The sequence below is a fragment of the Nerophis lumbriciformis genome, linkage group LG16, assembly GCF_033978685.3.
Source record: "Nerophis lumbriciformis linkage group LG16, RoL_Nlum_v2.1, whole genome shotgun sequence".
NCBI lineage: Eukaryota > Metazoa > Chordata > Actinopteri > Syngnathiformes > Syngnathidae > Nerophis > Nerophis lumbriciformis.
This window is the reverse complement of record NC_084563.2, coordinates 5,542,203-5,566,160: the sequence shown is the minus strand read 5'-3', so window position 1 is coordinate 5,566,160 and position 23,958 is coordinate 5,542,203. Positions and strand designations below refer to the sequence as shown.

At 38.8% G+C, this 23,958-nt stretch overlaps 1 protein-coding gene across 8 annotated transcripts in view; it reads left to right on the top strand.

Annotated features, from left to right (window-relative positions):
* The window catches only part of rapgef2b (Rap guanine nucleotide exchange factor 2b), a 473,745-nt gene that overhangs the window by 48,992 nt on the left and 400,795 nt on the right, over window positions 1-23,958 (top strand). The gene's annotated exons all lie outside the window — the stretch shown is intronic.

Below are 23,958 nucleotides of genomic sequence, written 5' to 3'. Positions count from 1 at the left end.
TGATAAATAGGACCAACACTATAGTACGAGAAACATCCCCATATCATGATGCTTGCACCACCATGCTTCACCGTCTTCACTGTGTACTGGGGCTTGAATTCAGTGTTTGCAGGACGTCTGACAAACTGTCTGTGGCCCTTAGACCCAAGAAGAACAATCTTACTCTCATCAGTCCCCAAATAATACGCCATTTCTTTTTAGGCCAGTCAATGTGTTCTTTGGCAAATTGTAATCGCTTCAGCACACGTCTTTTTTTTAACAATGGGACTTTGCGGGGGCTTTTTGCTGGTAGCTTGGCTTCACGTAGACGTGGTCTGATTGTTACAGTACTTACAGGCCATCTTAGATCTTCTTTGATCCTACTGGAGCTGATCATTGGCTGAGCCTTTGCCAATTTGGTTATTCTCCCATCCATTCCAATAGTCGTTTTTCTTCTTCTTCCTTGACCTTTTTGGTTTTGGCTGCCATTTTAAAGCGTTTGATACAATTTTAGCTGAACAGCCTATCATTTTCTGCACTTCTTTATAGGTTTCCCCCTCTTTTATTAAATTCTTAATCAAAGAACGCTCTTCTTCTGAACAGTGTCTTCAACGACCCATTTTACTCAGTTTTTCCAAGGACAAATGCACAGTCAGCATATGCAGCGTCAGTTGCCTTGATCCTTAAATAAGGGCCACTTGTTTAACACCTTTTTTTCCCACATAATCAATGACCTCACTAATTGAACTACGTACACTGCTATTTTTTGGAACACGCCCCTTTCAGTAAATGATTCAGTTTCACAGAATCAGCAGCATGCACGTCATGCCTGTTGGGTCTGTTGGTTTTCTAAACATTCTAGAAACTTACTTGCAGTGTAGAAATTGAAATTCTAACAAAGACAGTGATTTATCTTGCTAGTGATGCGGGACTGCTATTATTTTGAACACAACTGTATAAGGCGCACCGGATTATAAGACGCATTAAAGTAGTCATATTATCATATTTTTTTCTAAATGTAAAAGACTTCCTTGTGGTCTACATAACATGTAATGGTGGTTCTTTGCTCAAAATGTTGCATAGATGATGTTTTACACATCATCTTCAACTCACTTTCTGACAGTCTCTTCAGGATGCACCGTTTTGTGGGCGGTCTTATTTACGTGGCTCGCCTTCGGCAGCGTCTTCTCCCCGTCATCTTTGTTGTAGCGGTGTAGTGTGCAAGGACGGGAGTGGAAGAAGTGTCAAAAGATGGCGCTAACTGTTTTAATCACATTCAGACTTTACTTCAATCAATAACGGAACAGCATCTCCTCATCCAGAAAGAACAACACCGGAAATGTGTCCCGTGAAAAAAACGTCCGACCGGAACTCTCTTATAACTAAAGTTCCTTGGGTGAATAATGTAAACTCACTACACCGGTATGTTTTAGTGCTTTCATGGTGAGTTTACTGACAGATATAAGTAGGAACTTTACACTACTTTATATTAGAAATAGCAACGGTGGAGGATGAATGTCCCATAACAAGAAGATAGAGAAAAAAAGAAGCTTATTGACTACGGTGTCGGGACGGACTACAAAGGCAGACTCGCGCAAATTTTCAGGACTTATGCAGATCCAAAATACAGATCAGCAGATACCAGAAGGTAAGAAAAGTTGCTTTTGCAAAATATTGCGAAATGAAACGCCAGATAGTATGTCTTACCTTTTTTCACACATAAGTCGCTCCTGAGTATAAGTCGCACCCCCGGCCAAACTATGAAAAAAACTGCCACTTATAGTCCGAAAAATACGGTAGTTATACAAGCAGAAAAAAGTGAAATACATAAAATAACAAATTAAATGGATAAATAAACATTAAACATGTGAAGACTCTTGTTGGCGTAGGTACTTTTTTACTTACTAATGGTCTATTTTCAATCTTTTTTCATATATAAGGCGCACTGGATTATAAGGCGCGTTAAAGGGGTCATATTATCATTATTAGTTCTAAATGTAAAATACTTCCTTGTGGTCTACATAACATGTGATGGTGGTTCTTTGCTCAAAATGTTGCATAGATGATGTTTTACACATCATCTTCAACTCACTTTCTGACAGTCTCTTCAGGCAGTCTTATTTACGTGCCTCCACTTGGACAGCGTCTTCTCCCCGTCATCTTTATTGTAGCGGTGTAGCGTGCAAGGACGAAGGGGAAGAAGTGTCAAAAGATGGCGCTAACTGTTTTAATGACATTCACACTTACTTCAATCAATAACGGAGCAGCATCTCCTCATCCGTGGCTCACTAGTGCAACAACAACACCCGAAATGTGTCTGACCGGAACTCTCTAATAACTTAAAGTTCCTTGGGTGAATAATGTAAACTCACTACACCGGTATGTTTTAGTGCTTTCATGGTGAGTTTACTGACAGATATAAGTAGGAACTTTACACTACTTTATATTAGAAATAGCAACGGTGGATGATGAATGTCCCATAACAAGAAAAAAAAAAGAAGCTTATCGGCGTCGGGACGGACTACAAAGGCAGACTCGCGCAAATTTTCAGGACTTATGCAGATCCAAAATACAGATCAGCAGATACCAGAAGGTAAGAAAAGTTGCTTTTGCAAAATATTGCGAAATGAAACGCCAGATAGTATGTCTTACCTTTTTTCACACATAAGTCGCTCCTGAGTATAAGTCGCACCCCCGGCCAAACTATGAAAAAAACTGCCACTTATAGTCCGAAAAATACGGTAGTTATACAAGCAGAAAAAAGTGAAATACATAAAATAACAAATTAAATGGATAAATGAACATTAAACATGTGAAGACTCTTGTTGGCGTAGGTACTTTTTTACTTACTAATGGTCTATTTTCAATCTTTTTTCATATATAAGGCGCACTGGATTATAAGGCGCGTTAAAGGGGTCATATTATCATTATTAGTTCTAAATGTAAAATACTTCCTTGTGGTCTACATAACATGTGATGGTGGTTCTTTGCTCAAAATGTTGCATAGATGATGTTTTACACATCATCTTCAACTCACTTTCTGACAGTCTCTTCAGGCAGTCTTATTTACGTGCCTCCACTTGGACAGCGTCTTCTCCCCGTCATCTTTATTGTAGCGGTGTAGCGTGCAAGGACGGAGGGGAAGAAGTGTCAAAAGATGGCGCTAACTGTTTTAATGACATTCACACTTACTTCAATCAATAACGGAGCAGCATCTCCTCATCCGTGGCTCACCAGTGCAACAACAACACCCGAAATGTGTCTGACCGGAACTCTCTAATAACTTAAAGTTCCTTGGGTGAATAATGTAAACTCACTACACCGGTGTGTTTTAGCGCTTTCATGGTGAGTTTACTGACAGATATAAGTAGGAACTTTACACTACTTTATATTAGAAATGGCAACAGTGGAGGATGAATGTCCCATAACAAGAAAAAAAAAGAAGCTTATCGGCGTCGGGACGGACTACAAAGGCAGACTCGCGCAAATTTTCAGGACTTATGCAGATCCAAAATACAGATCAGCAGGTACCAGAAGGTAAGAAAAGTTGCCTTTGCAAAATATTGCGAAACGAAACGCCAGATAGTATGTCTTACCTTTTTCACATACCATAATAATACTCCTATGTTGAAGCACAGTACAATCCATCAAGTGGTGTGGCTTCATAGCTTACCAAAGTCCTACTAAAACATTTTGATAGATTTTTGAGCGCCATGTGTAATGTTCTATATTTTCAATGGAACATATAAAATGTAGGTGTTGTTTACTTGAGTCTTATTGCCTTCATAGTGCAGTCAACACTTATCTCCTATGTGTGAGTGCCATCTACTGGTCACAGTTATCATTACACCATGGACCAAATAAAATAGCTTCAAGGTCGGTAAGCACAACCAAAAATATTCCGTGCATTAGACGCACCGGGTTACAAGGCGCACTGTCGAGTTTTGAGGATTTTAAGTGCGCCTTACAGTCCGGAAAATACGGTAATCAGGAAACCAAGCTTGCTTCTCCCTGCTGTGTTTTAATGCTCTGGCCTTGAGTGAGGGGACAATGTAGCCCCCCTGGTTATGTAGGTCGAGCAGCCGCTCATTTGATGTGCTTTTTTCTCGTGTGTTTCTTCAGAACAATCTGGCCTTGGTTGCTACAGTTTAAACCTCAACCCGTTTCTTAGCACCAACTGGGAAATGTGAACACTCGCTCTCAGTTCTCTTGCAAGATGGGCACTGATGTCGCCTTCAGGGTCACACTATACGCTTGTTACTACTAAAGCACGCGCACACACACACACACACACACGCACACACACACACACACACAACAGTAAAATGTCAAAGGCATGCTCCAGTTGCTTTTGTTCACATTCCTTCAGATATTTATAAAGTAAAAGAAAAACAGCTTGGTAGTCAAGGCGCCAGAAATTCCATTGGCCTTCACAGCGGAAAGCAACAGAACTCACTCCTAACGCTAACGGCGGAACCACAGTCTTTGCATACTTAGCCCGAGACCCACTTGGCCCCGCTGGGAGGGTGCAGAGTATAAACCGTATCTGACGTGCGCTGTTTACATGGCCCGCTATTGAGTTACGCGACTTGCTACGAGGCCGTCATGGAAGGGGGGGGAACTCTAAGTTGAGGTTTTGGGAACTCCGCCATTTGGAAAACTAAAAAAAAAAAAGTCACAGATAAGATTGTAGGATTGACAGAAACAAAGTCCTTTACTAGTTCAATAGCTCACCTTTAAAGACAAACGTTGTTCTTGTTGAAGCAGGGATTCTATCGAACAATGCAGAATTCCTTTCGTTGTGGACGCCAAAATAACTTAAACTGTCCCACATTTTGGCATCCTTCTGTTGCACGTGTCCGCCTTTGTAGTCCGTGCTGACTCCGTAGTCGATAAGCTTCTTTTTCTCTATCTTCTTGTTATGTGACATTCATCCTCCACTGTTGCCATTTCTAGTATAAAGTAGTGTAAAGTTCTTACTTATATCTGTCAGTAAACTCACCAAGAAAGCACTAAAACATACCGGTGTAGTGAGTTTATATTATTCACCCAAGGAACTTAAGTTATTAGAGTGTTCCGGTCGGACGGTTTGTCACGGGACACATTTCGGGCGTTGTTGTTGCACTAGTGAGCCACGGATGAGGAGATGTGTGAATGTCATTAAAACAGTTAGTGTCATCTTTTGACACTTCTTCCACTCCCGTCCTTGCACGCTACACCGCTTCAACAAAGAGAAGAAAAGGAGAAGACGATGTCCAAGCTGAGCCAGGTAAATAAGACCACCCACAAAATGGTGCATCCTGAAGAGACTGTCAGAAAGTGACATCATCTATGCAACATTTTGAGCAAAGAGCCACCATTACATGTTATGTAGACCACAAGGAAGTCTTTTACATTTAGAAAAAAATAAATAATAATATGACTCCTTCAATGCACCCTATAATCCGGTGCGCCTTTTGTGTGAAAATAGACCTGAATAGACCCGCTCATCGGCAGTGCGCATTATAATCCGGCGCGCCTTATGGTCACATACTTTGTGCTCGTATCAAACAGATTCAATAGCCTTTTTTGTATTTATCTCATTCACTTGACAGTATTCAATTTCTGTCTCTATAAGATTACATCTCTCTTCTTACATTAATCGTATTCCACGTGGTTGTTTCAGCGAGCGCGCCAGAGTTTTGTTGACTTTTGAAAAATATATTGTTTTTATTGACTTACGTCCATCCATCCATTTTCTACCGCGTAGCCTCTTCGGGGTGACTCACTAGAAAATCATCAATGGCCTATACCAGGGGTCGGCAACCCAAAATGTTAAAAGAGCCATATTAGGCGTAAAAAACAACCCCCAAAAATGTCTGGAGCCGCAAAAATGTAAATTGTTTATTAGCTATATTAGCTTCCTATCAAAGTTACTTTAAAAGTCTTATATAAGTGTTATAATGAAGACAACACATGATGTAAGTGTCTATATTAGTTATATTAGCCTACTATCTAAATGACTTTAAAAGTCTTATATAAGTGTTATAATGAAGACAACACATGATGTAAGTGTCTATATTAGTTATATTAGCCTACTATCAAAATGACATTAAAAGTCTTATATAAGTGTTATAATGAAGACAACACATGATGTAAGTGTCTATATTAGTTATATTAGCCTACTATCAAAATTACTTTAAAAGTCTTATATAAGTGTTATAATGAAGGCAACACATGATGTAAGTGTCTATGTTAGCCTACTATCAAAATGACTTTAAAAGTCTTATATAAGTGTTATAATGAAGGCAACACATGATGTAAGTGTCTATATTAGTTATATTAGCCTACTATCAAAATGACTTTAAAAGTCTTATATAAGTGTTATAATGAAGGCAACACATGATGTAAGTGTCTATATTAGTTATGTTAGCCTACTATCTAAATGACTTTAAAAGTCTTATATAAGTGTTATAATGAAGGCAACACATGATGTAAGTGTCTATATTAGTTATATTAGCCTACTATCAAAATGACTTTAAAAGTCTTATATAAGTGTTATAATGACGGCAACACATGATGTAAGTGTCTATATTAGTTATATTAGCCTACTATCAAAATGACTTTAAAAGTCTTATATAAGTGTTATAATGAAGGCAACACATGATGTAAGTGTCTATGTTAGCCTACTATAAAAATGACTTTAAAAGTCTTATATAAGTGTTATAATGAAGGCAACACATGATGTAAGTGTCTATATTAGTTATATTAGCCTACTATCAAAATGACTTTAAAAGTCTTATATAAGTGTTATAATGAAGGCAACACATGATGTAAGTGTCTATATTAGTTATGTTAGCCTACTATCTAAATGACTTTAAAAGTCGTATATAAGTGTTATAATGAAGGCAACACATGATGTAAGTGTCTATATTAGTTATAATAGCCTACTATCAAAATGACTTTAAAAGTCTTATATAAGTGTTATAATGAAGACAACACATGATGTAAGTGTCTATATTAGTTATATTAGCCTACTATCTAAATGACTTTAAAAGTCTTATATAAGTGTTATAATGAAGACAACACATGATGTAAGTGTCTATATTAGTTATATTAGCCTACTATCAAAATGACATTAAAAGTCTTATATAAGTGTTATAATGAAGACAACACATGATGTAAGTGTCTATATTAGTTATATTAGCCTACTATCAAAATGACTTTAAAAGTCTTATATAAGTGTTATAATGAAGACAACACATGATGTAAGTGTCTATATTAGTTATATTAGCCTACTATCAAAATGACTTTAAAAGTATTTTATAAGTGTTATAATGAAGGGAACACATGATGTAAGTGTCTATATTAGTTATATTAGCCTACTATCAAAATGACTTTAAAAGTCTTATATAAGTGTTATAATGAAGACAACACATGATGTAAGTGTCTATATTAGTTATATTAGCCTACTATCAAAATGACTTTAAAAGTCTTATATAAGTGTTATAATGAAGTCAACACATGATGTAAGTGTCTATATTAGTTATATTAGCCTACTATCTAAATGACTTTAAAAGTCTTATATAAGTGTTATAATGAAGGCAACACATGATGTAAGTGTCTATATTAGTTATATTAGCCTACTATCAAAATGACTTTAAAAGTCTTATATAAGTGTTATAATGAAGGCAACACATGATGTAAGTGTCTATGTTAGCCTACTATCAAAATGACTTTAAAAGTCTTATATAAGTGTTATAATGAAGGCAACACATGATGTAAGTGTCTATATTAGTTATATTAGCCTACTATCAAAATTACATTAAAAGTCTTATATAAGTGTTATAATGAAGGCAACACATGATGTAAGTGTCTATATTAGTTATATTAGCCTACTATCAAAATGACTTTAAAAGTCTTATATAAGTGTTATAATGAAGACAACACATGATGTAAGTGTCTATATTAGTTATATTAGCCTACTATCTAAATGACTTTAAAAGTCTTATATAAGTGTTATAATGAAGACAACACATGATGTAAGTGTCTATATTAGTTATATTAGCCTACTATCTAAATGACTTTAAAAGTCTTATATAAGTGTTATAATGAAGACAACACATGACGTAAGTGTCTATATTAGTTATATTAGCCTACTATCAAAATGACTTTAAAAGTCTTATATAAGTGTTATAATGAAGACAACACATGATGTAAGTGTCTATATTAGTTATATTAGCCTACTATCTAAATGACTTTAAAAGTCTTATATAAGTGTTATAATGAAGACAACACATGATGTAAGTGTCTATATTAGTTATATTAGCCTACTATCAAAATGACTTTAAAAGTATTTTATAAGTGTTATAATGAAGGCAACACATGATGTAAGTGTCTATATTAGTTATATTAGCCTACTATCAAAATGACTTTAAAAGTCTTATATAAGTGTTATAATGAAGACAACACATGATGTAAGTGTCTATATTAGTTATATTAGCCAACTATCTAAATGACTTTAAAAGTCTTATATAAGTGTTATAATGAAGACAACACATGATGTAAGTGTCTATATTAGTTATATTAGCCTACTATCTAAATGACTTTAAAAGTCTTATATAAGTGTTATAATGAAGACAACACATGATGTAAGTGTCTATATTAGTTATATTAGCCTACTATCAAAATGACTTTAAAAGTATTTTATAAGTGTTATAATGAAGGCAACACATGATGTAAGTGTCTATATTAGTTATATTAGCCTACTATCAAAATGACTTTAAAAGTCTTATATAAGTGTTATAATGAAGACAACACATGATGTAAGTGTCTATATTAGTTATATTAGCCTACTATCAAAATGACTTAAAAGTCTTATATAAGTGTTATAATGAAGACAACACATGATGTAAGTGTCTATATTAGTTATATTAGCCTACTATCAAAATGACATTAAAAGTCTTATATAAGTGTTATAATGAAGGCAACACATGATGTAAGTGTCTATATTAGTTATATTAGCCTACTATCAAAATGACTTTAAAAGTCTTATATAAGTGTTATAATGAAGACAACACATGATGTAAGTGTCTATATTAGTTATATTAGCCTACTATCAAAATGACTTTAAAAGTCTTATATAAGTGTTATAATGAAGACCACACATGATGTAAGTGTCTATATTAGTTATATTAGCCAACTATCTAAATGACTTTAAAAGTCTTATATAAGTGTTATAATGAAGACAACACATGATGTAAGTGTCTATATTAGTTATATTAGCCTACTATCAAAATTACTTTAAAAGTATTTTATAAGTGTTATAATGAAGGCAACACATGATGTGTCTATATTAGTTATATTAGCCTACTATCAAAATGACATTAAAAGTCTTATATAAGTGTTATAATGAAGACAACACATGATGTAAGTGTCTATATTAGTTATATTAGCCTACTATCAAAATGACTTTAAAAGTCTTATATAAGTGTTATAATGAAGACAACACATGATGTAAGTGTCTATATTAGTTATATTAGCCTACTATCAAAATGACATTAAAAGTCTTATATAAGTGTTATAATGAAGACAACACATGATGTAAATGTCTATATTAGTTATATTAGCCTACTATCAAAATGACTTTAAAAGTCTTATATAAGTGTTATAATGAAAACAACACATGATGTAAGTGTCTATATTAGTTATATTAGCCTACTATCAAAATGACTTTAAAAGTCTTATATAAGTGTTATAATGAAGACAACACATGATGTAAGTGTCTATATTAGTTATATTAGCCTACTATCAAAATTACTTTAAAAGTATTTTATAAGTGTTATAATGAAGGCAACACATGATGTAAGTGTCTATATTAGTTATATTAGCCTACTATCAAATTGACTTTAAAAGTCTTATATAAGTGTTATAATGAAGGCAACACATGATGTAAGTGTCTATATTAGTTATATTAGCCTACTATCAAAATTACTTTAAAAGTCTTATATAAGTGTTATAATGAAGACAACACATGATGTAAGTGTCTATATTAGTTATATTAGCCTACTATCAAAATGACTTTAAAAGTCTTATATAAGTGTTATAATGAAGGCAACACATGATGTAAGTGTCTATATTAGCAATAATAGCTTACTATCAAAATGATGATGTATCGCAGCCTGACGCAAATCTCCGTTGTCAGAAATGTTGAAGTGTAATATTTCTTCTACACATTTTTACAACATTGGAAAACATTAGTAAAACGACAGAGGCTTCTCAGAGGGTGAGATAACTCCTGGAAGTTACTGGCTTAGAATGGCCAAAGTTATAGAGGTTTGTTTCCAAGTGAAAGGAAACGACAAGCTGTCTTCTTCGAGTCACTAGAATCTATCGTATTTTTCGGACTATAAGTCGCAGTTTTTTTCATAGTTTGGCCGGGGGTGCAACTTATACTCAGGAGCGACTTATGTGTGAAATGTTATATATAATTATATATATATAATCATATATGTTTTTTTTCTTTCTTTATTAAGCATTTTCGGCCGGTGCGACTTATACTCCGAAAAATACAGATAATGTGTCATGAGACATGTAAATAAAAATCAAATACAGAGAGAATATAAGTAAACACAATTAAATGAGCTCAAATATACCGACAAACAATGCATAATGATGCAATCTGTACATACAGCTAGCCTATATAGCATGTTAGCATCGATTACCTTGCAGTCATGCACTGACCAAATATGCCTGATTAGCTCTCCAACTAGTCAATAACATTGGATTCACGCACAGCATAAAATGTTTGGTGGACAAAATGAGACAAAGGAGTGGCGTAAAACACGTCTTTCTCTGGGAGCGTCAGAGAAAGTTGTACATGTAAAACAAACTACGGTGAGTTCAAGGACCGCCAAAATTAGTAGGACAAAACGGCGCTGGCCAAATACTCTCTCTGTTTAATATAAGGTTTGTGTCATGGTTGTCCTCCTCCAGGAACCATATTAAAACAAAAAAAATATTTTTTCCATTATCTTTTTACTTTTTCATACATTTTTTAAAAATCTCCAGGAGCCACTGGGGCGTCGCTAAAGCACCACGGGTTGCCGACCCCCGGCCTATACAGAAGAGGGCTTGTATTTCATTTTGAGGGCCTGCATTCTGCATGCTCACTACGCCGTCATCTACAGTATAATCTCTCCATGCCCCCTTGGTGCACGGCAGCTCAGACATGACGCGCATCAGATGGTGAGCTGATTAATTTAGTGTGATTAGAGGGCTCTAAATCCCAGAATATGGCTTCACCGGGCCTCTAATGCTTGTTTACAACACCGCTATCATACCAATGTACAAACCCCGTTTCCATATGAGTTGGGAACTTGTGTTAGATGTAAATATAAACGGAATACAATGATTTGCAAATCCTTTTCAAGCCATATTCAGTTGAATATGCTACAAAGACAACATATTTGATGTTCAAACTCATAAACTTTTTTTTTTTTTTCAAATAATAATTAACTTAGAATTTCATGGCTGCAACACGTGACAAAGTAGTTAGGAAAGGGCATGTTCACCACTGTGTTACATGGCCTTTCCTTTTAACAACACTCAGTAAACGTTTGGGAACTGAGGAGACACATTTTTGAAGCTTCTCAGGTGGAATTCTTTCCCATTCTTGCTTGATGTACAGCTTAAGTTGTTCAACAGTCCGGGGGTCTCCGTTGTGCTATTTTAGGCTTCATAATGCGCCACACATTTTCAATGGGAGACAGGTCTGGACTACAGGCAGGCCAGTCTAGTACCCGCACTCTATTACTATGAAGCCACGCTGATGTAACACGTGGCTTGGCATCGTCTTGCTGAAATAAGCAGGGGCGTCCATGGTAACGTTGCTTGGATGGCAACATATGTTGCTTCAAAACCTGTATGTACCTTTTCAGCATTAATGGCACCTTCGCAGATGTGTAAGTTACCCATGTCTTGGCCACTAATACACCCCCATACCATCACACATGCTGCCTTTTACACTTTGCGCCTATAACAATCCGGATGGTTCTTTTCCTCTTTGGTCCGGAGGACACGACGTCCACAGTTTCCAAAAACAATTTCAAATGTGTACTCGTCAGACCACAGAACACTTTTCCACCTTGAATGAGTCCATCTTAGATGAGATCATGCCCAGCGAAGCCGGCGGCGTTTCTGGGTGTTGTTGATAAACGGTTTTCGCCTTGCATAGGAGAGTTTTGACTTGCACTTACAGATGTAGCGACCAACTGTAGTTACTGACAGTGGGTTTCTGAAGTGTTCCTGAGCCCATGTGGTGATATCCTTTACACACTGATGTCGCTTGTTGATGCAGTGCAGCCTGAGGGATGGAAGGTCGCGGGCTTAGCCGCTTACGTGCAGTGATTTCTCCAGATTCTCTGAACCCTTTGATGATATTACGGACTGTAGATGGTGAAATCCCTAAATTCCTTGCAATAGCTGGTTGAGAAAGGTTTTTCTTAAACTGTTCAACAATTTGCTCACGCATTTGTTGACAAAGTGGTGACCCTCGCCCCATCCTTGTTTGTGAATGACTGAGCATTTCATGGAATCTACTTTTATACCCAATCATGGCACCCACCTGTTCCCAATTTGCCTGTTCACCTGTGGGATGTTCCAAATAAGTGTTTGATGAGCATTCCTCAACTTTATCAGTATTTGTTGCCACCTTTCCCAACTTCTTTGTCACGTGTTGCTGGCATCAAATTCTAAAGTTAATTATTATTTGCACAAAAATAAAGTTTATCAGTTTGAACATCAAATATGTTGTCTTTGTTGCATGTTCTGTGGTCTGACGAGTCCACATTTCAAATTGTTTTTGGAAATATTCGACATCATGTCATCCGGACCAAAGGGGAAGCGAACCATCCAGACTGTTATCGACGTAAAGTTGAAAAGGCAGCATGTGTGATGGTATGGGGGTGTATTAGTGCCCAAGGCATGGGTAACTTACACATCTGTGAAGGCACCATTAATGCTGAAAGGTACATACAGGTTTTGGAACAACATATGCTGCCATCTAAGCGCCGTCTTTTTCATGGACGCCCCTGCTTATTTCAGCAAGACAATGCCAAGCCACATTCAGCACGTGTTACAACAGCGTGGTTTCGTAAAGAAAGAGTGCGGGTACTTTCCTGGGCCGCCTGCAGTCCAGACCTGTCTCCCATCGAAAATGTGTGGCGCATTATGAAGCGTAAAATATGACAACGGGGACCCCCGGACTGTTGAACGACTGAAGCTCTACATAAAACAAGAATGGGAAAGAATTCCACTTTCAAAGCTTCAACAATTAGTTTCCTCAGTTCCCAATCGTTTATTGAGTGTTGTTAAAAGGAAAGGTGAACATGCCCTTTCCCAACTACTTTGGCACGTGTTGCAGCCATGAAATTCTAAGTTAATTATTATTTGCAAAAAAAAAATAAAGTTTATGAGTTTGAACATCAAATATGTTGTCTTTGTAGCATGTTCTGTGGTCTGACGAGTCCACATTTCAAATTGTTTTTGGAAATATTCGACATCATGTCATCCGGACCAAAGGGGAAGCGAACCATCCAGACTGTTATCGACGCAAAGTTGAAAAGCCAGCATGTGTGATGGTATGGGGGTGTATTAGTGCCCAAGACATGGGTAACTTACACATCTGTGAAGGCACCATTAATGCTGAAAGGTACATACAGGTTTTGGAACAACATATGCTGCCATCTAAGCGCCGTCTTTTTCATGGACGCCCCTGCTTATTTCAGCAAGACAATGCCAAGCCACATTCAGCACGTGTTACAACAGCGTGGTTTCGTAAAGAAAGAGTGCGGGTACTTTCCTGGGCCGCCTGCAGTCCAGACCTGTCTCCCATCGAAAAATGTGTGGCGCATTATGAAGCGTAAAATATGACAACGGAGACCCCGGACTGAAGCTCTACATAAAACAAGAATGGGAAAGAATTCCACTTTCAAAGCTTCAACAATTCGTTTCCTCAGTTCCCAAACGTTTATTGAGTGTTGTTAAAAGAAAAGGTGAACATGCCCTTTCCCAACTACTTTGGCACGTGTTGCAGCCATGAAATTCTAAGTTAATTATTATTTGCAAAAAAAAAATAAAGTTTATGAGTTTGAACATCAAATATGTTGTCTTTGTCGCATATTCAACTGAATATGGGTTGAAAAGGATTTGCAAATCATTGTATTCCGTTTATATTTACATCTAACACAATTTCCCAACTCATATGGAAACGGGGTTTGTACACAAAACGCTAACAAAGTCAAAATCAAAATGACATTTATATATGATTTAATCATTGTTTTTGGACAAATGAGCTTGTAACATTCCAGTGCACGCGTCATGTCAGCTGGATCATTCCAGTCCTTCAATATTGTCAATCACAAGTGCACTTTCACTTCCGCTATCATTTCCCAATGCAAATCATCTTCAAATGGTCGATACGCTTTCTGACAGACTCACAGATCTGGTTGAATCATTCCAATCAGGAAGTCGTTGCCCCCTCAGTTGTAAACAAACACCCACTCTTTAAGTGTGGACCATGCCTGAGTCATTCCGCTGTTTGATTGGGGAGTGGCCAGTCATGCTTTGTGCAAAGCAAGCCTTATTGCTGCACGTACTCTGGTGATGACTCACCAAACGAGCCGAGTCATCGCAGCCATGGCGTGACAAAAATAACTTGTCAAAGGGAAAAACACTAGGACCTAAAAATAAAGTGTTTTGTTTCCTCATTACTTGTTTCCTCTGTGGTGTTGTTCCACTTCCTCTGAGCAGATTTGAAGATATCTGTCCCGTTGAAACCTTATCTTGGTAATTGATCCCTGAGGTTTTCTGAACGGGTGCTGGGTCACGTCTTTTTACCCAGAATACCTCCTTTGCTCCAGAGGAAATAGGAAAAATGTTAGCAATGTTCTTAAGTGACATTCCCCCAGCTTTTTGAAGAGATGGGCCATAAATGGCATCCGGGACGTTTGTGATCATAATGCTTTGGAAGACTACTTTACTTCAATCAATAGCAGAGCAGCATCTCCTCATCCGTGGCTCACTAGCGCAACAACAAGGCCGGACATGTGTCCTATGAAAAACCGTCCGACCGGAAATCTCTAATAACTAAAGTTCCTTGAGTGAATAATATAAACTCACTACACCGGTATGTTTTAGTGCTTTCATGGTGAGTTTACTGACAGATATAAGTAAGAACTTTACACTACTTTATATTAGAAATGGCAACAGCACGGGATGAATGTCACATAACAAGAAGATAGAGAAAAAGGACTACCGTATTTTCCGCACCATAAGCCGCCCTGGGTTATAAGCCGCGCCTTCAATGAACGGCATATTTCAAAACTTTGTCCACCTATAAGCCGCCCCGTGTTATAAGCCGCATCTAACTGCGCTAAAGGGAATGTCAAAAAAACAGTCAGATAGGTCAGTCAAACTTTAATAATATATTAAAAACCAGCGTGATGTGGGCGCGCATGGAGTCGTATATCAACATGGACGGAGCTGCGTGAAAAAAGCCACCCGGCCTCTTCGCGTAAACTTCCCTTAACCACTCGCTCATCTTTTCTTCATCCATCCATCCCTTCGAGTTAGCTTTTATGATGACGCCGGCTGGAAAGGTCTCTTTTGGCAAGGTCTTCCTTTTGAATATCACCATGGGTGGAAGTTTCTGGCCATTAGCATGGCAAGCTAGAACCACAGTGAAGGATGACTTCTCATTCCCTGTGGTGCGAATATTCACCGTACGTGCTCCCGTTGTATCCACAGTGCGGTTCACAGGAATATCAAAAGTCAGTGGAACCTCGTCCATGTTGATAATGTTCTCTGGCCGGATCTTTTTTTCAGCTATCTTGTTTTTACAATATGCACGGAAAGTAGCCAGCTTTTCTTGAAAGTCTTTAGGCAGTTGCTGTGAAATAGTAGTCCGTGTGCGGATGGAGAGATTGCGTCTTTTCATGAACCGGAAACCTGTCGCTTAGTAGGAGCCATTTTGTGGTCTTTACAGATGTAAACACACAAAGGAAATGAAACGTAATATCCGCGCGCTTCTTCTTCTTCTACGGGGGCGGGTGGTTGCTTACAGTAGAAGAAGAAGCGCTTCCTCTTCTATGGGGGCGGGTGCTTACCTTGAAGAAAAAAGATGGCGGCTGTTTACCGTACTTGCGAGACCTAAACTTTATGAAAATGAATCTTAATATTAATCCATATATAAAGCGCACCGGGTTATAAGCCGCACTGTCAGCTTTTGAGTAAATTTGTGGTTTTTAGGTGCGGCTAATAGTGCGGAAAATACGGTACAAAGGCGGACTCGCAGTGGGAGAGTGGCCGTGCGCGACCCGAGAGTCCCTGGTTCAATCCCCACCTAGTACCAACCTCGTCATGTCCGTTGTGTCCTGAGCAAGACACTTCACCCTTGCTCCTGATGGGTGCTGGTTAGCGCCTTGCATGGCAGCTCCCTCCATCAGTGTGTGAATGTGTGTGTGAATGGGTAAATGTGGAAGTAGTGTCAAAGCGCTTTGAGTACCTTGAAGGTAGAAAAGCGCTATACAAGTACAACCCATTTTCAGGACTTATGCAGATCCCAAATACACATCAGCAGGTACCAGAAGGTAAGAAAGTTGGTTTTGCCTAATATTGTGAAACAAAACGGCAGATAATGTCTTACCTTATACACACACACACCATAATAATACTCCTATGTTGAAGCACAGTACAATCCATCAAGTGGTGTGGCTTCATAGCTTACCAAAGTCCTACTAAAACATTTTGATACATTTTTGAGCGCCGTGTGTAATGTTCTATATTTTCAATGGAACATATAAAATGTTGGTGTTGTTTACTTGAGTCATATTGCAGTCTACACGAATCTCTTATGTGTGACTGCCATCATATTACAGTCTACACGAATCTTTTATGTTTCACTGCCATCTCCTGGTCACACTTATCATTACACCATGTGCCAAATAAAATAGCTTCAAGGTTGGTAAGCAAAACCAGAATTATTCCGTATACCGTATTTTCCGCACCATAAGGCGCCCTGGGTTATAAGCCGCGCCTTCAATGAACGGCATATTTCAAAACTTTGTCCACCAATAAGCCGCCCCATGTTGTAAGCCGCATCTAACTGCGCTAAAGGAATGTCAAAAAAACAGTCAGATAGGTCAGTCAAACTTTAATAATATATTAAAAACCAGCGTTCTAACAACTCTGTTCACTCCCAAAATGTACGCAAATGTGCAATCACAAACATACGTATATCAACATGGACAGAGCTGTGTGAAAAAAGCCACCCGGCCTCTTCGCGTAAACTTAAACTTACCTTAACCACTCGCTCATCTTTTCTTCATCCATCCCTTCGAGTTAGCTTTTATGATGACGCCGGCTGGAAAGGTCTCTTTTGGCAAGGTCTTCCTTTTGAATATCACCATGGGTGGAAGTTTCTGGCCATTAGCATGGCAAGCTAGAACCACAGTGAAGGATGACTTCTCATTCCCTGTGGTGCGAATATTCACCGTACGTGCTCCCGTTGTATCCACAGTGCGGTTCACAGGAATATCAAAAGTCAGTGGAACCTCGTCCATGTTGATAATGTTCTCTGGCCGGATCTTTTTTTCAGCTATCTTGTTTTTACAATATGCACGGAAAGTAGCCAGCTTTTCTTGAAAGTCTTTAGGCAGTTGCTGTGAAATAGTAGTCCGTGTGCGGATGGAGAGATTGCGTCTTTTCATGAACCGGAAACCTGTCGCTTAGTAGGAGCCATTTTGTGGTCTTTACAGATGTAAACACACAAAGGAAATGAAACGTAATATCCGCGCGCTTCTTCTTCTTCTACGGGGGCGGGTGGTTGCTTACAGTAGAAGAAGAAGCGCTTCCTCTTCTATGGGGGCGGGTGCTTACCTTGAAGAAAAAAGATGGCGGCTGTTTACCGTAGTTGCGAGACCTAAACTTTATGAAAATGAATCTTAATATTAATCCATATATAAAGCGCACCGGGTTATAAGCCGCACTGTCAGCTTTTGAGTAAATTTGTGGTTTTTAGGTGCGGCTAATAGTGCGGAAAATACGGTACAAAGGCGGACTCGCGCATTTTCAGGACTTATGCAGATCCCAAATACACATCAGCAGGTACCAGAAGGTAAGAAAGTTGGTTTTGCCTAATATTGTGAAACAAAACGGCAGATAATGTCTTACCTTATACACACACCATAATAATACTCCTATGTTGAAGCACAGTACAATCCATCAAGTGGTGTGGCTTCATAGCTTACCAAAGTCCTACTAAAACATTTTGATACATTTTTGAGCGCCGTGTGTAATGTTCTATATTTTCAATGGAACATATAAAATGTTGGTGTTTACTTGAGTCATATTGCAGTCTACACGAATCTCTTATGTGTGACTGCCATCATATTACAGTCTACACAAATCTTTTATGTTTCACTGCCATCTACTGGTCACACTTATCATTACACCATGTGCCAAATAAAATAGCTTCAAGGTCGGTAAGCAAAACCAGAATTATTCCGTATATTAGGCGCACCGGGTTATAAGGTGCACTGTCCAGTTTTGAGGGAAAAAAATGATTTTAAGTGCGCCTTATAGTCCGGAAAATATGGTAATATTATGCACAGTGTAAGCCAGGGGTGTCCAAAATATGGCCTGGATTTTTTTTGGGCCTTCGGCACATTCTGTGAACAATACATTTATTATTACCGTATTTTTCGGGGTATAAGTCGCACCTGCCAAAAATGCATAATAAAGAAGGAAAAAAACATATATAAGTCGCACTGGAGTATAAGTCACATTTTTTTGGGGAAATGTATTTGATAAAAGCCAACAGCAAGAATAGACATTTGAAAGGCAATTTAAAATAAATAAAGAATAGTGAACAACAGGCTGAATAAGTGTACGTTATATGAGGCATAAATAACCAACTGGTATGTTAACGTAACATATTATGGTAAGAGTCATTCAAATAACCTACTCAGTGGCCTAGTGACCTACTCAGTGGCCTAGTGGTTAGAGTGTCCGTCCTGAGATCGGTAGGTTGGGAGTTCAAATCCCGGCCGAGTCATACCAAAGACTATAAAAATGGGACCCATTACCTCCCTGCTTGGCACTCAGCATCAAGGGTTGGAAGTGGGGGTTAAATCACCAAAATGATTCCCGGGCGCAGCCACCGCTGCTGCCCACTGCTCCCCTCACCTCCCAGGGGGTGATTAAGGGTGATGGGTCAAATGCAGAGAATAATTTTGCCACACCTAGTGTGTGTGTGACAATCATTGGTACTTTAACTTTAACTTTAACTTTATAACTATAACATATAGAACATGCTATACGTTTACCAAACAATCTGTCACTCCTAATCGCTAAATCCCATGAAATCTTATACGTCTAGTCTCTTACGTGAATAAGATCAATAATATTATTTGATATTTTACGCTAATGTGTTCATCATTTCACACATAAGTCGCTCCTGAGTATAAGTCGCCGGCCAAACTATGAAAAAAACTGCGACTTATAGTCCGAAAAATACGGTAATGAGATCTATTATTAGATATGCCTTCACCACCGCTTCTTTGCTCCAACTCCCCCTCCCTGTGTTGCGAGTTTGTTGTGACTAAATGTAACATGTTTATGTTTGCATTGCAAATGAGGTTTTTTCCCTTAGACTCAGTCTGGACCCCTCATGTGGATCCAGCCTTCGACTGATATTTCTTTACTCTCCCCCCTTTCCCAATATTTTTCTCACCTTTTTTTAAGGAGCGCCGTAAAAATGGCTGCGCCGTCGGCGGTCCTGTCTTGTCTCCCTGTAAACGTATGTCTGCTCTTAGTGGGACTGTGCTGATAATATAGTTTTCAGCTCTGTGCATGTTAAGAATTGACAATAAATCATCTTGAGTCTTGACTCTAACTTGTTAAGATGTCAGTGTTTTGTTCAGATAGCTGAGCATATATGCACCTACATTGGATTGGGTTCAGCATTTTATTTTGCACAAAATACTTCAAAGTGGACCCACAACCTTCAATGTTTAATGTATGCAACCCTTGATAGAAAAAGTTTGGATGCTCCCAGCGTCAGCAGTGATTTGTCACTGTTGTCGGCGAGCCCAACTCTAGCAACTGCTCGCCTCTGATTATGACCCAGCTAATTGACATTTGCCTCGCTTGATCTTCAGCAGACGCTTTCCCCATCTGGCTCTATATTTCCTCTCCACTTAACCCATTCCTGCTGGACGGTCAACTCTTCTTCCATGAATCATCTCTGCCTCTGTTTAGGAGGCAGCGCTCCTTTTGTGTTGCACAGACTCGGCGGGACTGAGGCAAGTGCATACAAAAAAAAAACAGGGTTGCATAATGCCGCATTGGAATTTTTCTTTACAGTATTTATCAAGGATGTCTGTACTTTGCTGTGATTGAACGCATGATTACAGTCAGACAATGTTTGAATGTGAAAACAGGGTTTCCCCCATATTGTCAAGATCCGGTCTTGGAGGCGTGGTCAATATGAGGTCATCTTATTGTTTGCATAATCTGCTATGATGCATATATTTTCTTTAAAAAGGAAACAACCGTCACGACTGGGACTATGGCGTGGTTTGTTCTCCCGAGGTGCAAAAGATTTGGACAATACGTGGCGTGAAGGGGAGTACATGATTTACCGTATTTTCCGCACCATAAGCCGCCCTGGGTTATAAGCCGCGCCTTCAATGAACGGCATATTTCAAAACTTTGTCCACCTATAAGCCGCCCCGTGTTATAAGCCTCATCTAACTGCGCTAAAGGGAATGTCAAAAAAACAGTCAGATAGGTCAGTCAAACTTTAATAATATATTAAAAACCAGCGTGATGTGGGCGCGCATGGAGTCGTATATCAACATGGACGGAGCTGCGTGAAAAAAGCCACCCGGCCTCTTCGCGTAAACTTACCTTAACCACTCGCTCATCTTTTCTTCATCCATCCATCCCTTCGAGTTAGCTTTTATGATGACGCCGGCTGGAAAGGTCTCTTTTGGCAAGGTCTTCCTTTTGAATATCACCATGGGTGGAAGTTTCTGGCCATTAGCATGGCAAGCTAGAACCACAGTGAAGGATGACTTCTCATTCCCTGTGGTGCGAATATTCACCGTACGTGCTCCCGTTGTATCCACAGTGCGGTTCACAGGAATATCAAAAGTCAGTGGAACCTCGTCCATGTTGATAATGTTCTCTGGCCGGATCTTTTTTTCAGCTATCTTGTTTTTACAATATGCACGGAAAGTAGCCAGCTTTTCTTGAAAGTCTTTAGGCAGTTGCTGTGAAATAGTAGTCCGTGTGCGGATGGAGAGATTGCGTCTTTTCATGAACCGGAAACCTGTCGCTTAGTAGGAGCCATTTTGTGGTCTTTACAGATGTAAACACACAAAGGAAATGAAACGTAATATCCGCGCGCTTCTTCTTCTTCTATGGGGGCGGGTGGTTGCTTACAGTAGAAGAAGAAGCGCTTCCTGTTCTATGGGGGCGGGTGCTTACCTTGGCGGTTGCTTGCGTAGAAGAAGAAGCACTTCCTCTTCTACGGGGGAAAAAAGATGGCGGCTGTTTACCGTAGTTGCGAGACCGAAACTTTATGAAAATGAATCTTAATATTAATCCATATATAAAGCGCACCGGGTTAAAAGCCGCACTGTCAGCTTTTGAGTAAATTTGTGGTTTTTAGGTGCGGCTAATAGTGCGGAAAATACGGTATTTAAACACTATAACTACAAAAAAAGGAAGCACACAAAAGGCGCGCACAAGGGCGGAAGTACAAAACTTGACTATAAATGCAAAACTTGCACAACGGCAGAAACTATGAACAAAGAAACAAAACTTGCAAACTATGGCATGAATAAAGAAAACTTACTTGGACATGGCATGAAGTGCGCAGAGGTTAACAGAGTGTGACAGGGGTATGAAGAGCATAAATGTGGGGATGTCGCCAGAAAGACAAACTGAAAACAATGAACTTAAATACTACAGACATGATTAACGAAAACAGGTGCGTGACTCAAAACGTGAAACGGGTGCGTGACTAAATGGGTGCACAATGAGTCCATACGTGGAACAGGTGAAACTAATGGGTAACCATGGAAACAAGACAAGGGAGTGAAAAGCCAGAAACTAAAGAGTCCAATAACTAAACGAAACAAAACATGACTAAAACAAAACATGATTACACAGACATGACAACAACAAATACAAACATTTACAAATGTGTTACTAATAGTTAGTATTAATAGATATAGTTTTTCTCTTTTTTGCATTTTTGCTACTTATTGTTTAATGTACTTCACTCAGAATTGTTATTGAGAATGTTTCAAGTTTCTCGAGACTTGTCCAATCATTTTTAGTAACTTTTTCCATATTAAAAACGACTAGCAACAAATTTAGCATATTTTCCTGGTGTTATTGTAGACTGTACTTGTATTTAGAGACCCTTTACTTTTGTCGCTCCATGTCCCTGACAAACTGCGAGAGCTCTCACGCTTGCTTCGTGCTGCTGTGAGCCATTGTCTCCTTAAAGCCACCATTATCCTCTAAATATATGCATATTGCAAATGGTCTAGATCGCTGTCCGCCAATGTTCCCTCTAATTTGTCATGTGTGTGAGCAAAGGCAAAAAGTCCCTGAGCCCACGTGAGCAACATCAGACGTGCACACTGTGGCTACACCAGCAGCACACCTGTCCCAAACCTGACTAAATAACAACTTCAATCTCCATCCATCCATCCATTTTCTACCGCTTGTCCCTTTCGGGGTCGCGGGGGGTGCTGGAGCCTATCCCACCTCATCGCAGGGCCAACACAGATAGACAGACAACATTCTCTTATTATTATAATCAAATGACAGCAGTCATTTCCATTTCTAATATAAGTGTTTAGGCCCACTTACAATGACAATAACAAAAAAAATTGATTTCATGAACTGTGTACTTGTATTGTTTGTCTGGGTGGAGGTCCTGCTTTGGAAATAATGTGTACCCCTTTCAGACATTGCATTTAGTTCCCATTAAAACATTCACATGTTGCACAATGAGATGTAAGCAGGGGATCATGTGTACATTCCTGCAACTTCCTGTTTGTAAAATATATATTTTTATTAGTATTTATTTAATATACTAACAGCATTTCATGATTAATATTTATAAATGAAGATTCCTAATAAATGACACTAGAATAAGCGCACATTTGATTGGTAAATCATAGTGTAACGACCTGGAATGAGACTTTATGTGTGGTGTTGGAGTTGTCCGACTTTTTGTGTGGCTGTAAACCCATCACTGGCTAAGTGCCATATGTGCATGTGTTGGCGCAAGTGAGAAAGAGCGAGCGGCTGCTGTTGATATAACAAAGTTGCTTTTGGTCTGGTTTGTACTGCAGAAAATGACCACTTTTGCTAGATATCTTTTTTTTTTTTTACTAATGTTTTGGTGATGGAGGGCCAGATGAGTCCCGCGGGCCTTGAGTTTGACACCTGTGTCCTAGAGAGTGTGTGTTGTGCTTATGATGCAGCTGCATTGTACGCACAGTAAGCGATGGATTGTGCCGAGATGATGAGTCAGCTCCCGTGTGTGTGAAGTGGCAACTCAAGATGGTGACGAGAGCAAAGCCTGCTGGGAAAATATCCATAATATCTAATATTTTTGATCATAGATTACAATGTGTTTCACTCCAATAGAAAACCAATTATGATGTTTTACTTCTTTGGAAAGTAGAACAAGCAGACAGTGTTAGCGTATGTTGTGTTTCTGGCTATGTTTAGAATTTCAGTGATTGTGTTGTCTCTCGCTCGTGTGGGCAGAATGTCCCCAGGCTTCTGTGTTATTGGGCGAGACTGTGAGCTTATTTGGCAAAAATTGGAAGTAAAGATGCCGTCCATTCATGCATACTTCCCTTTTCTTTTTCCTTGCTTTGAATATCCACCAGCGAGGGTGACACAATG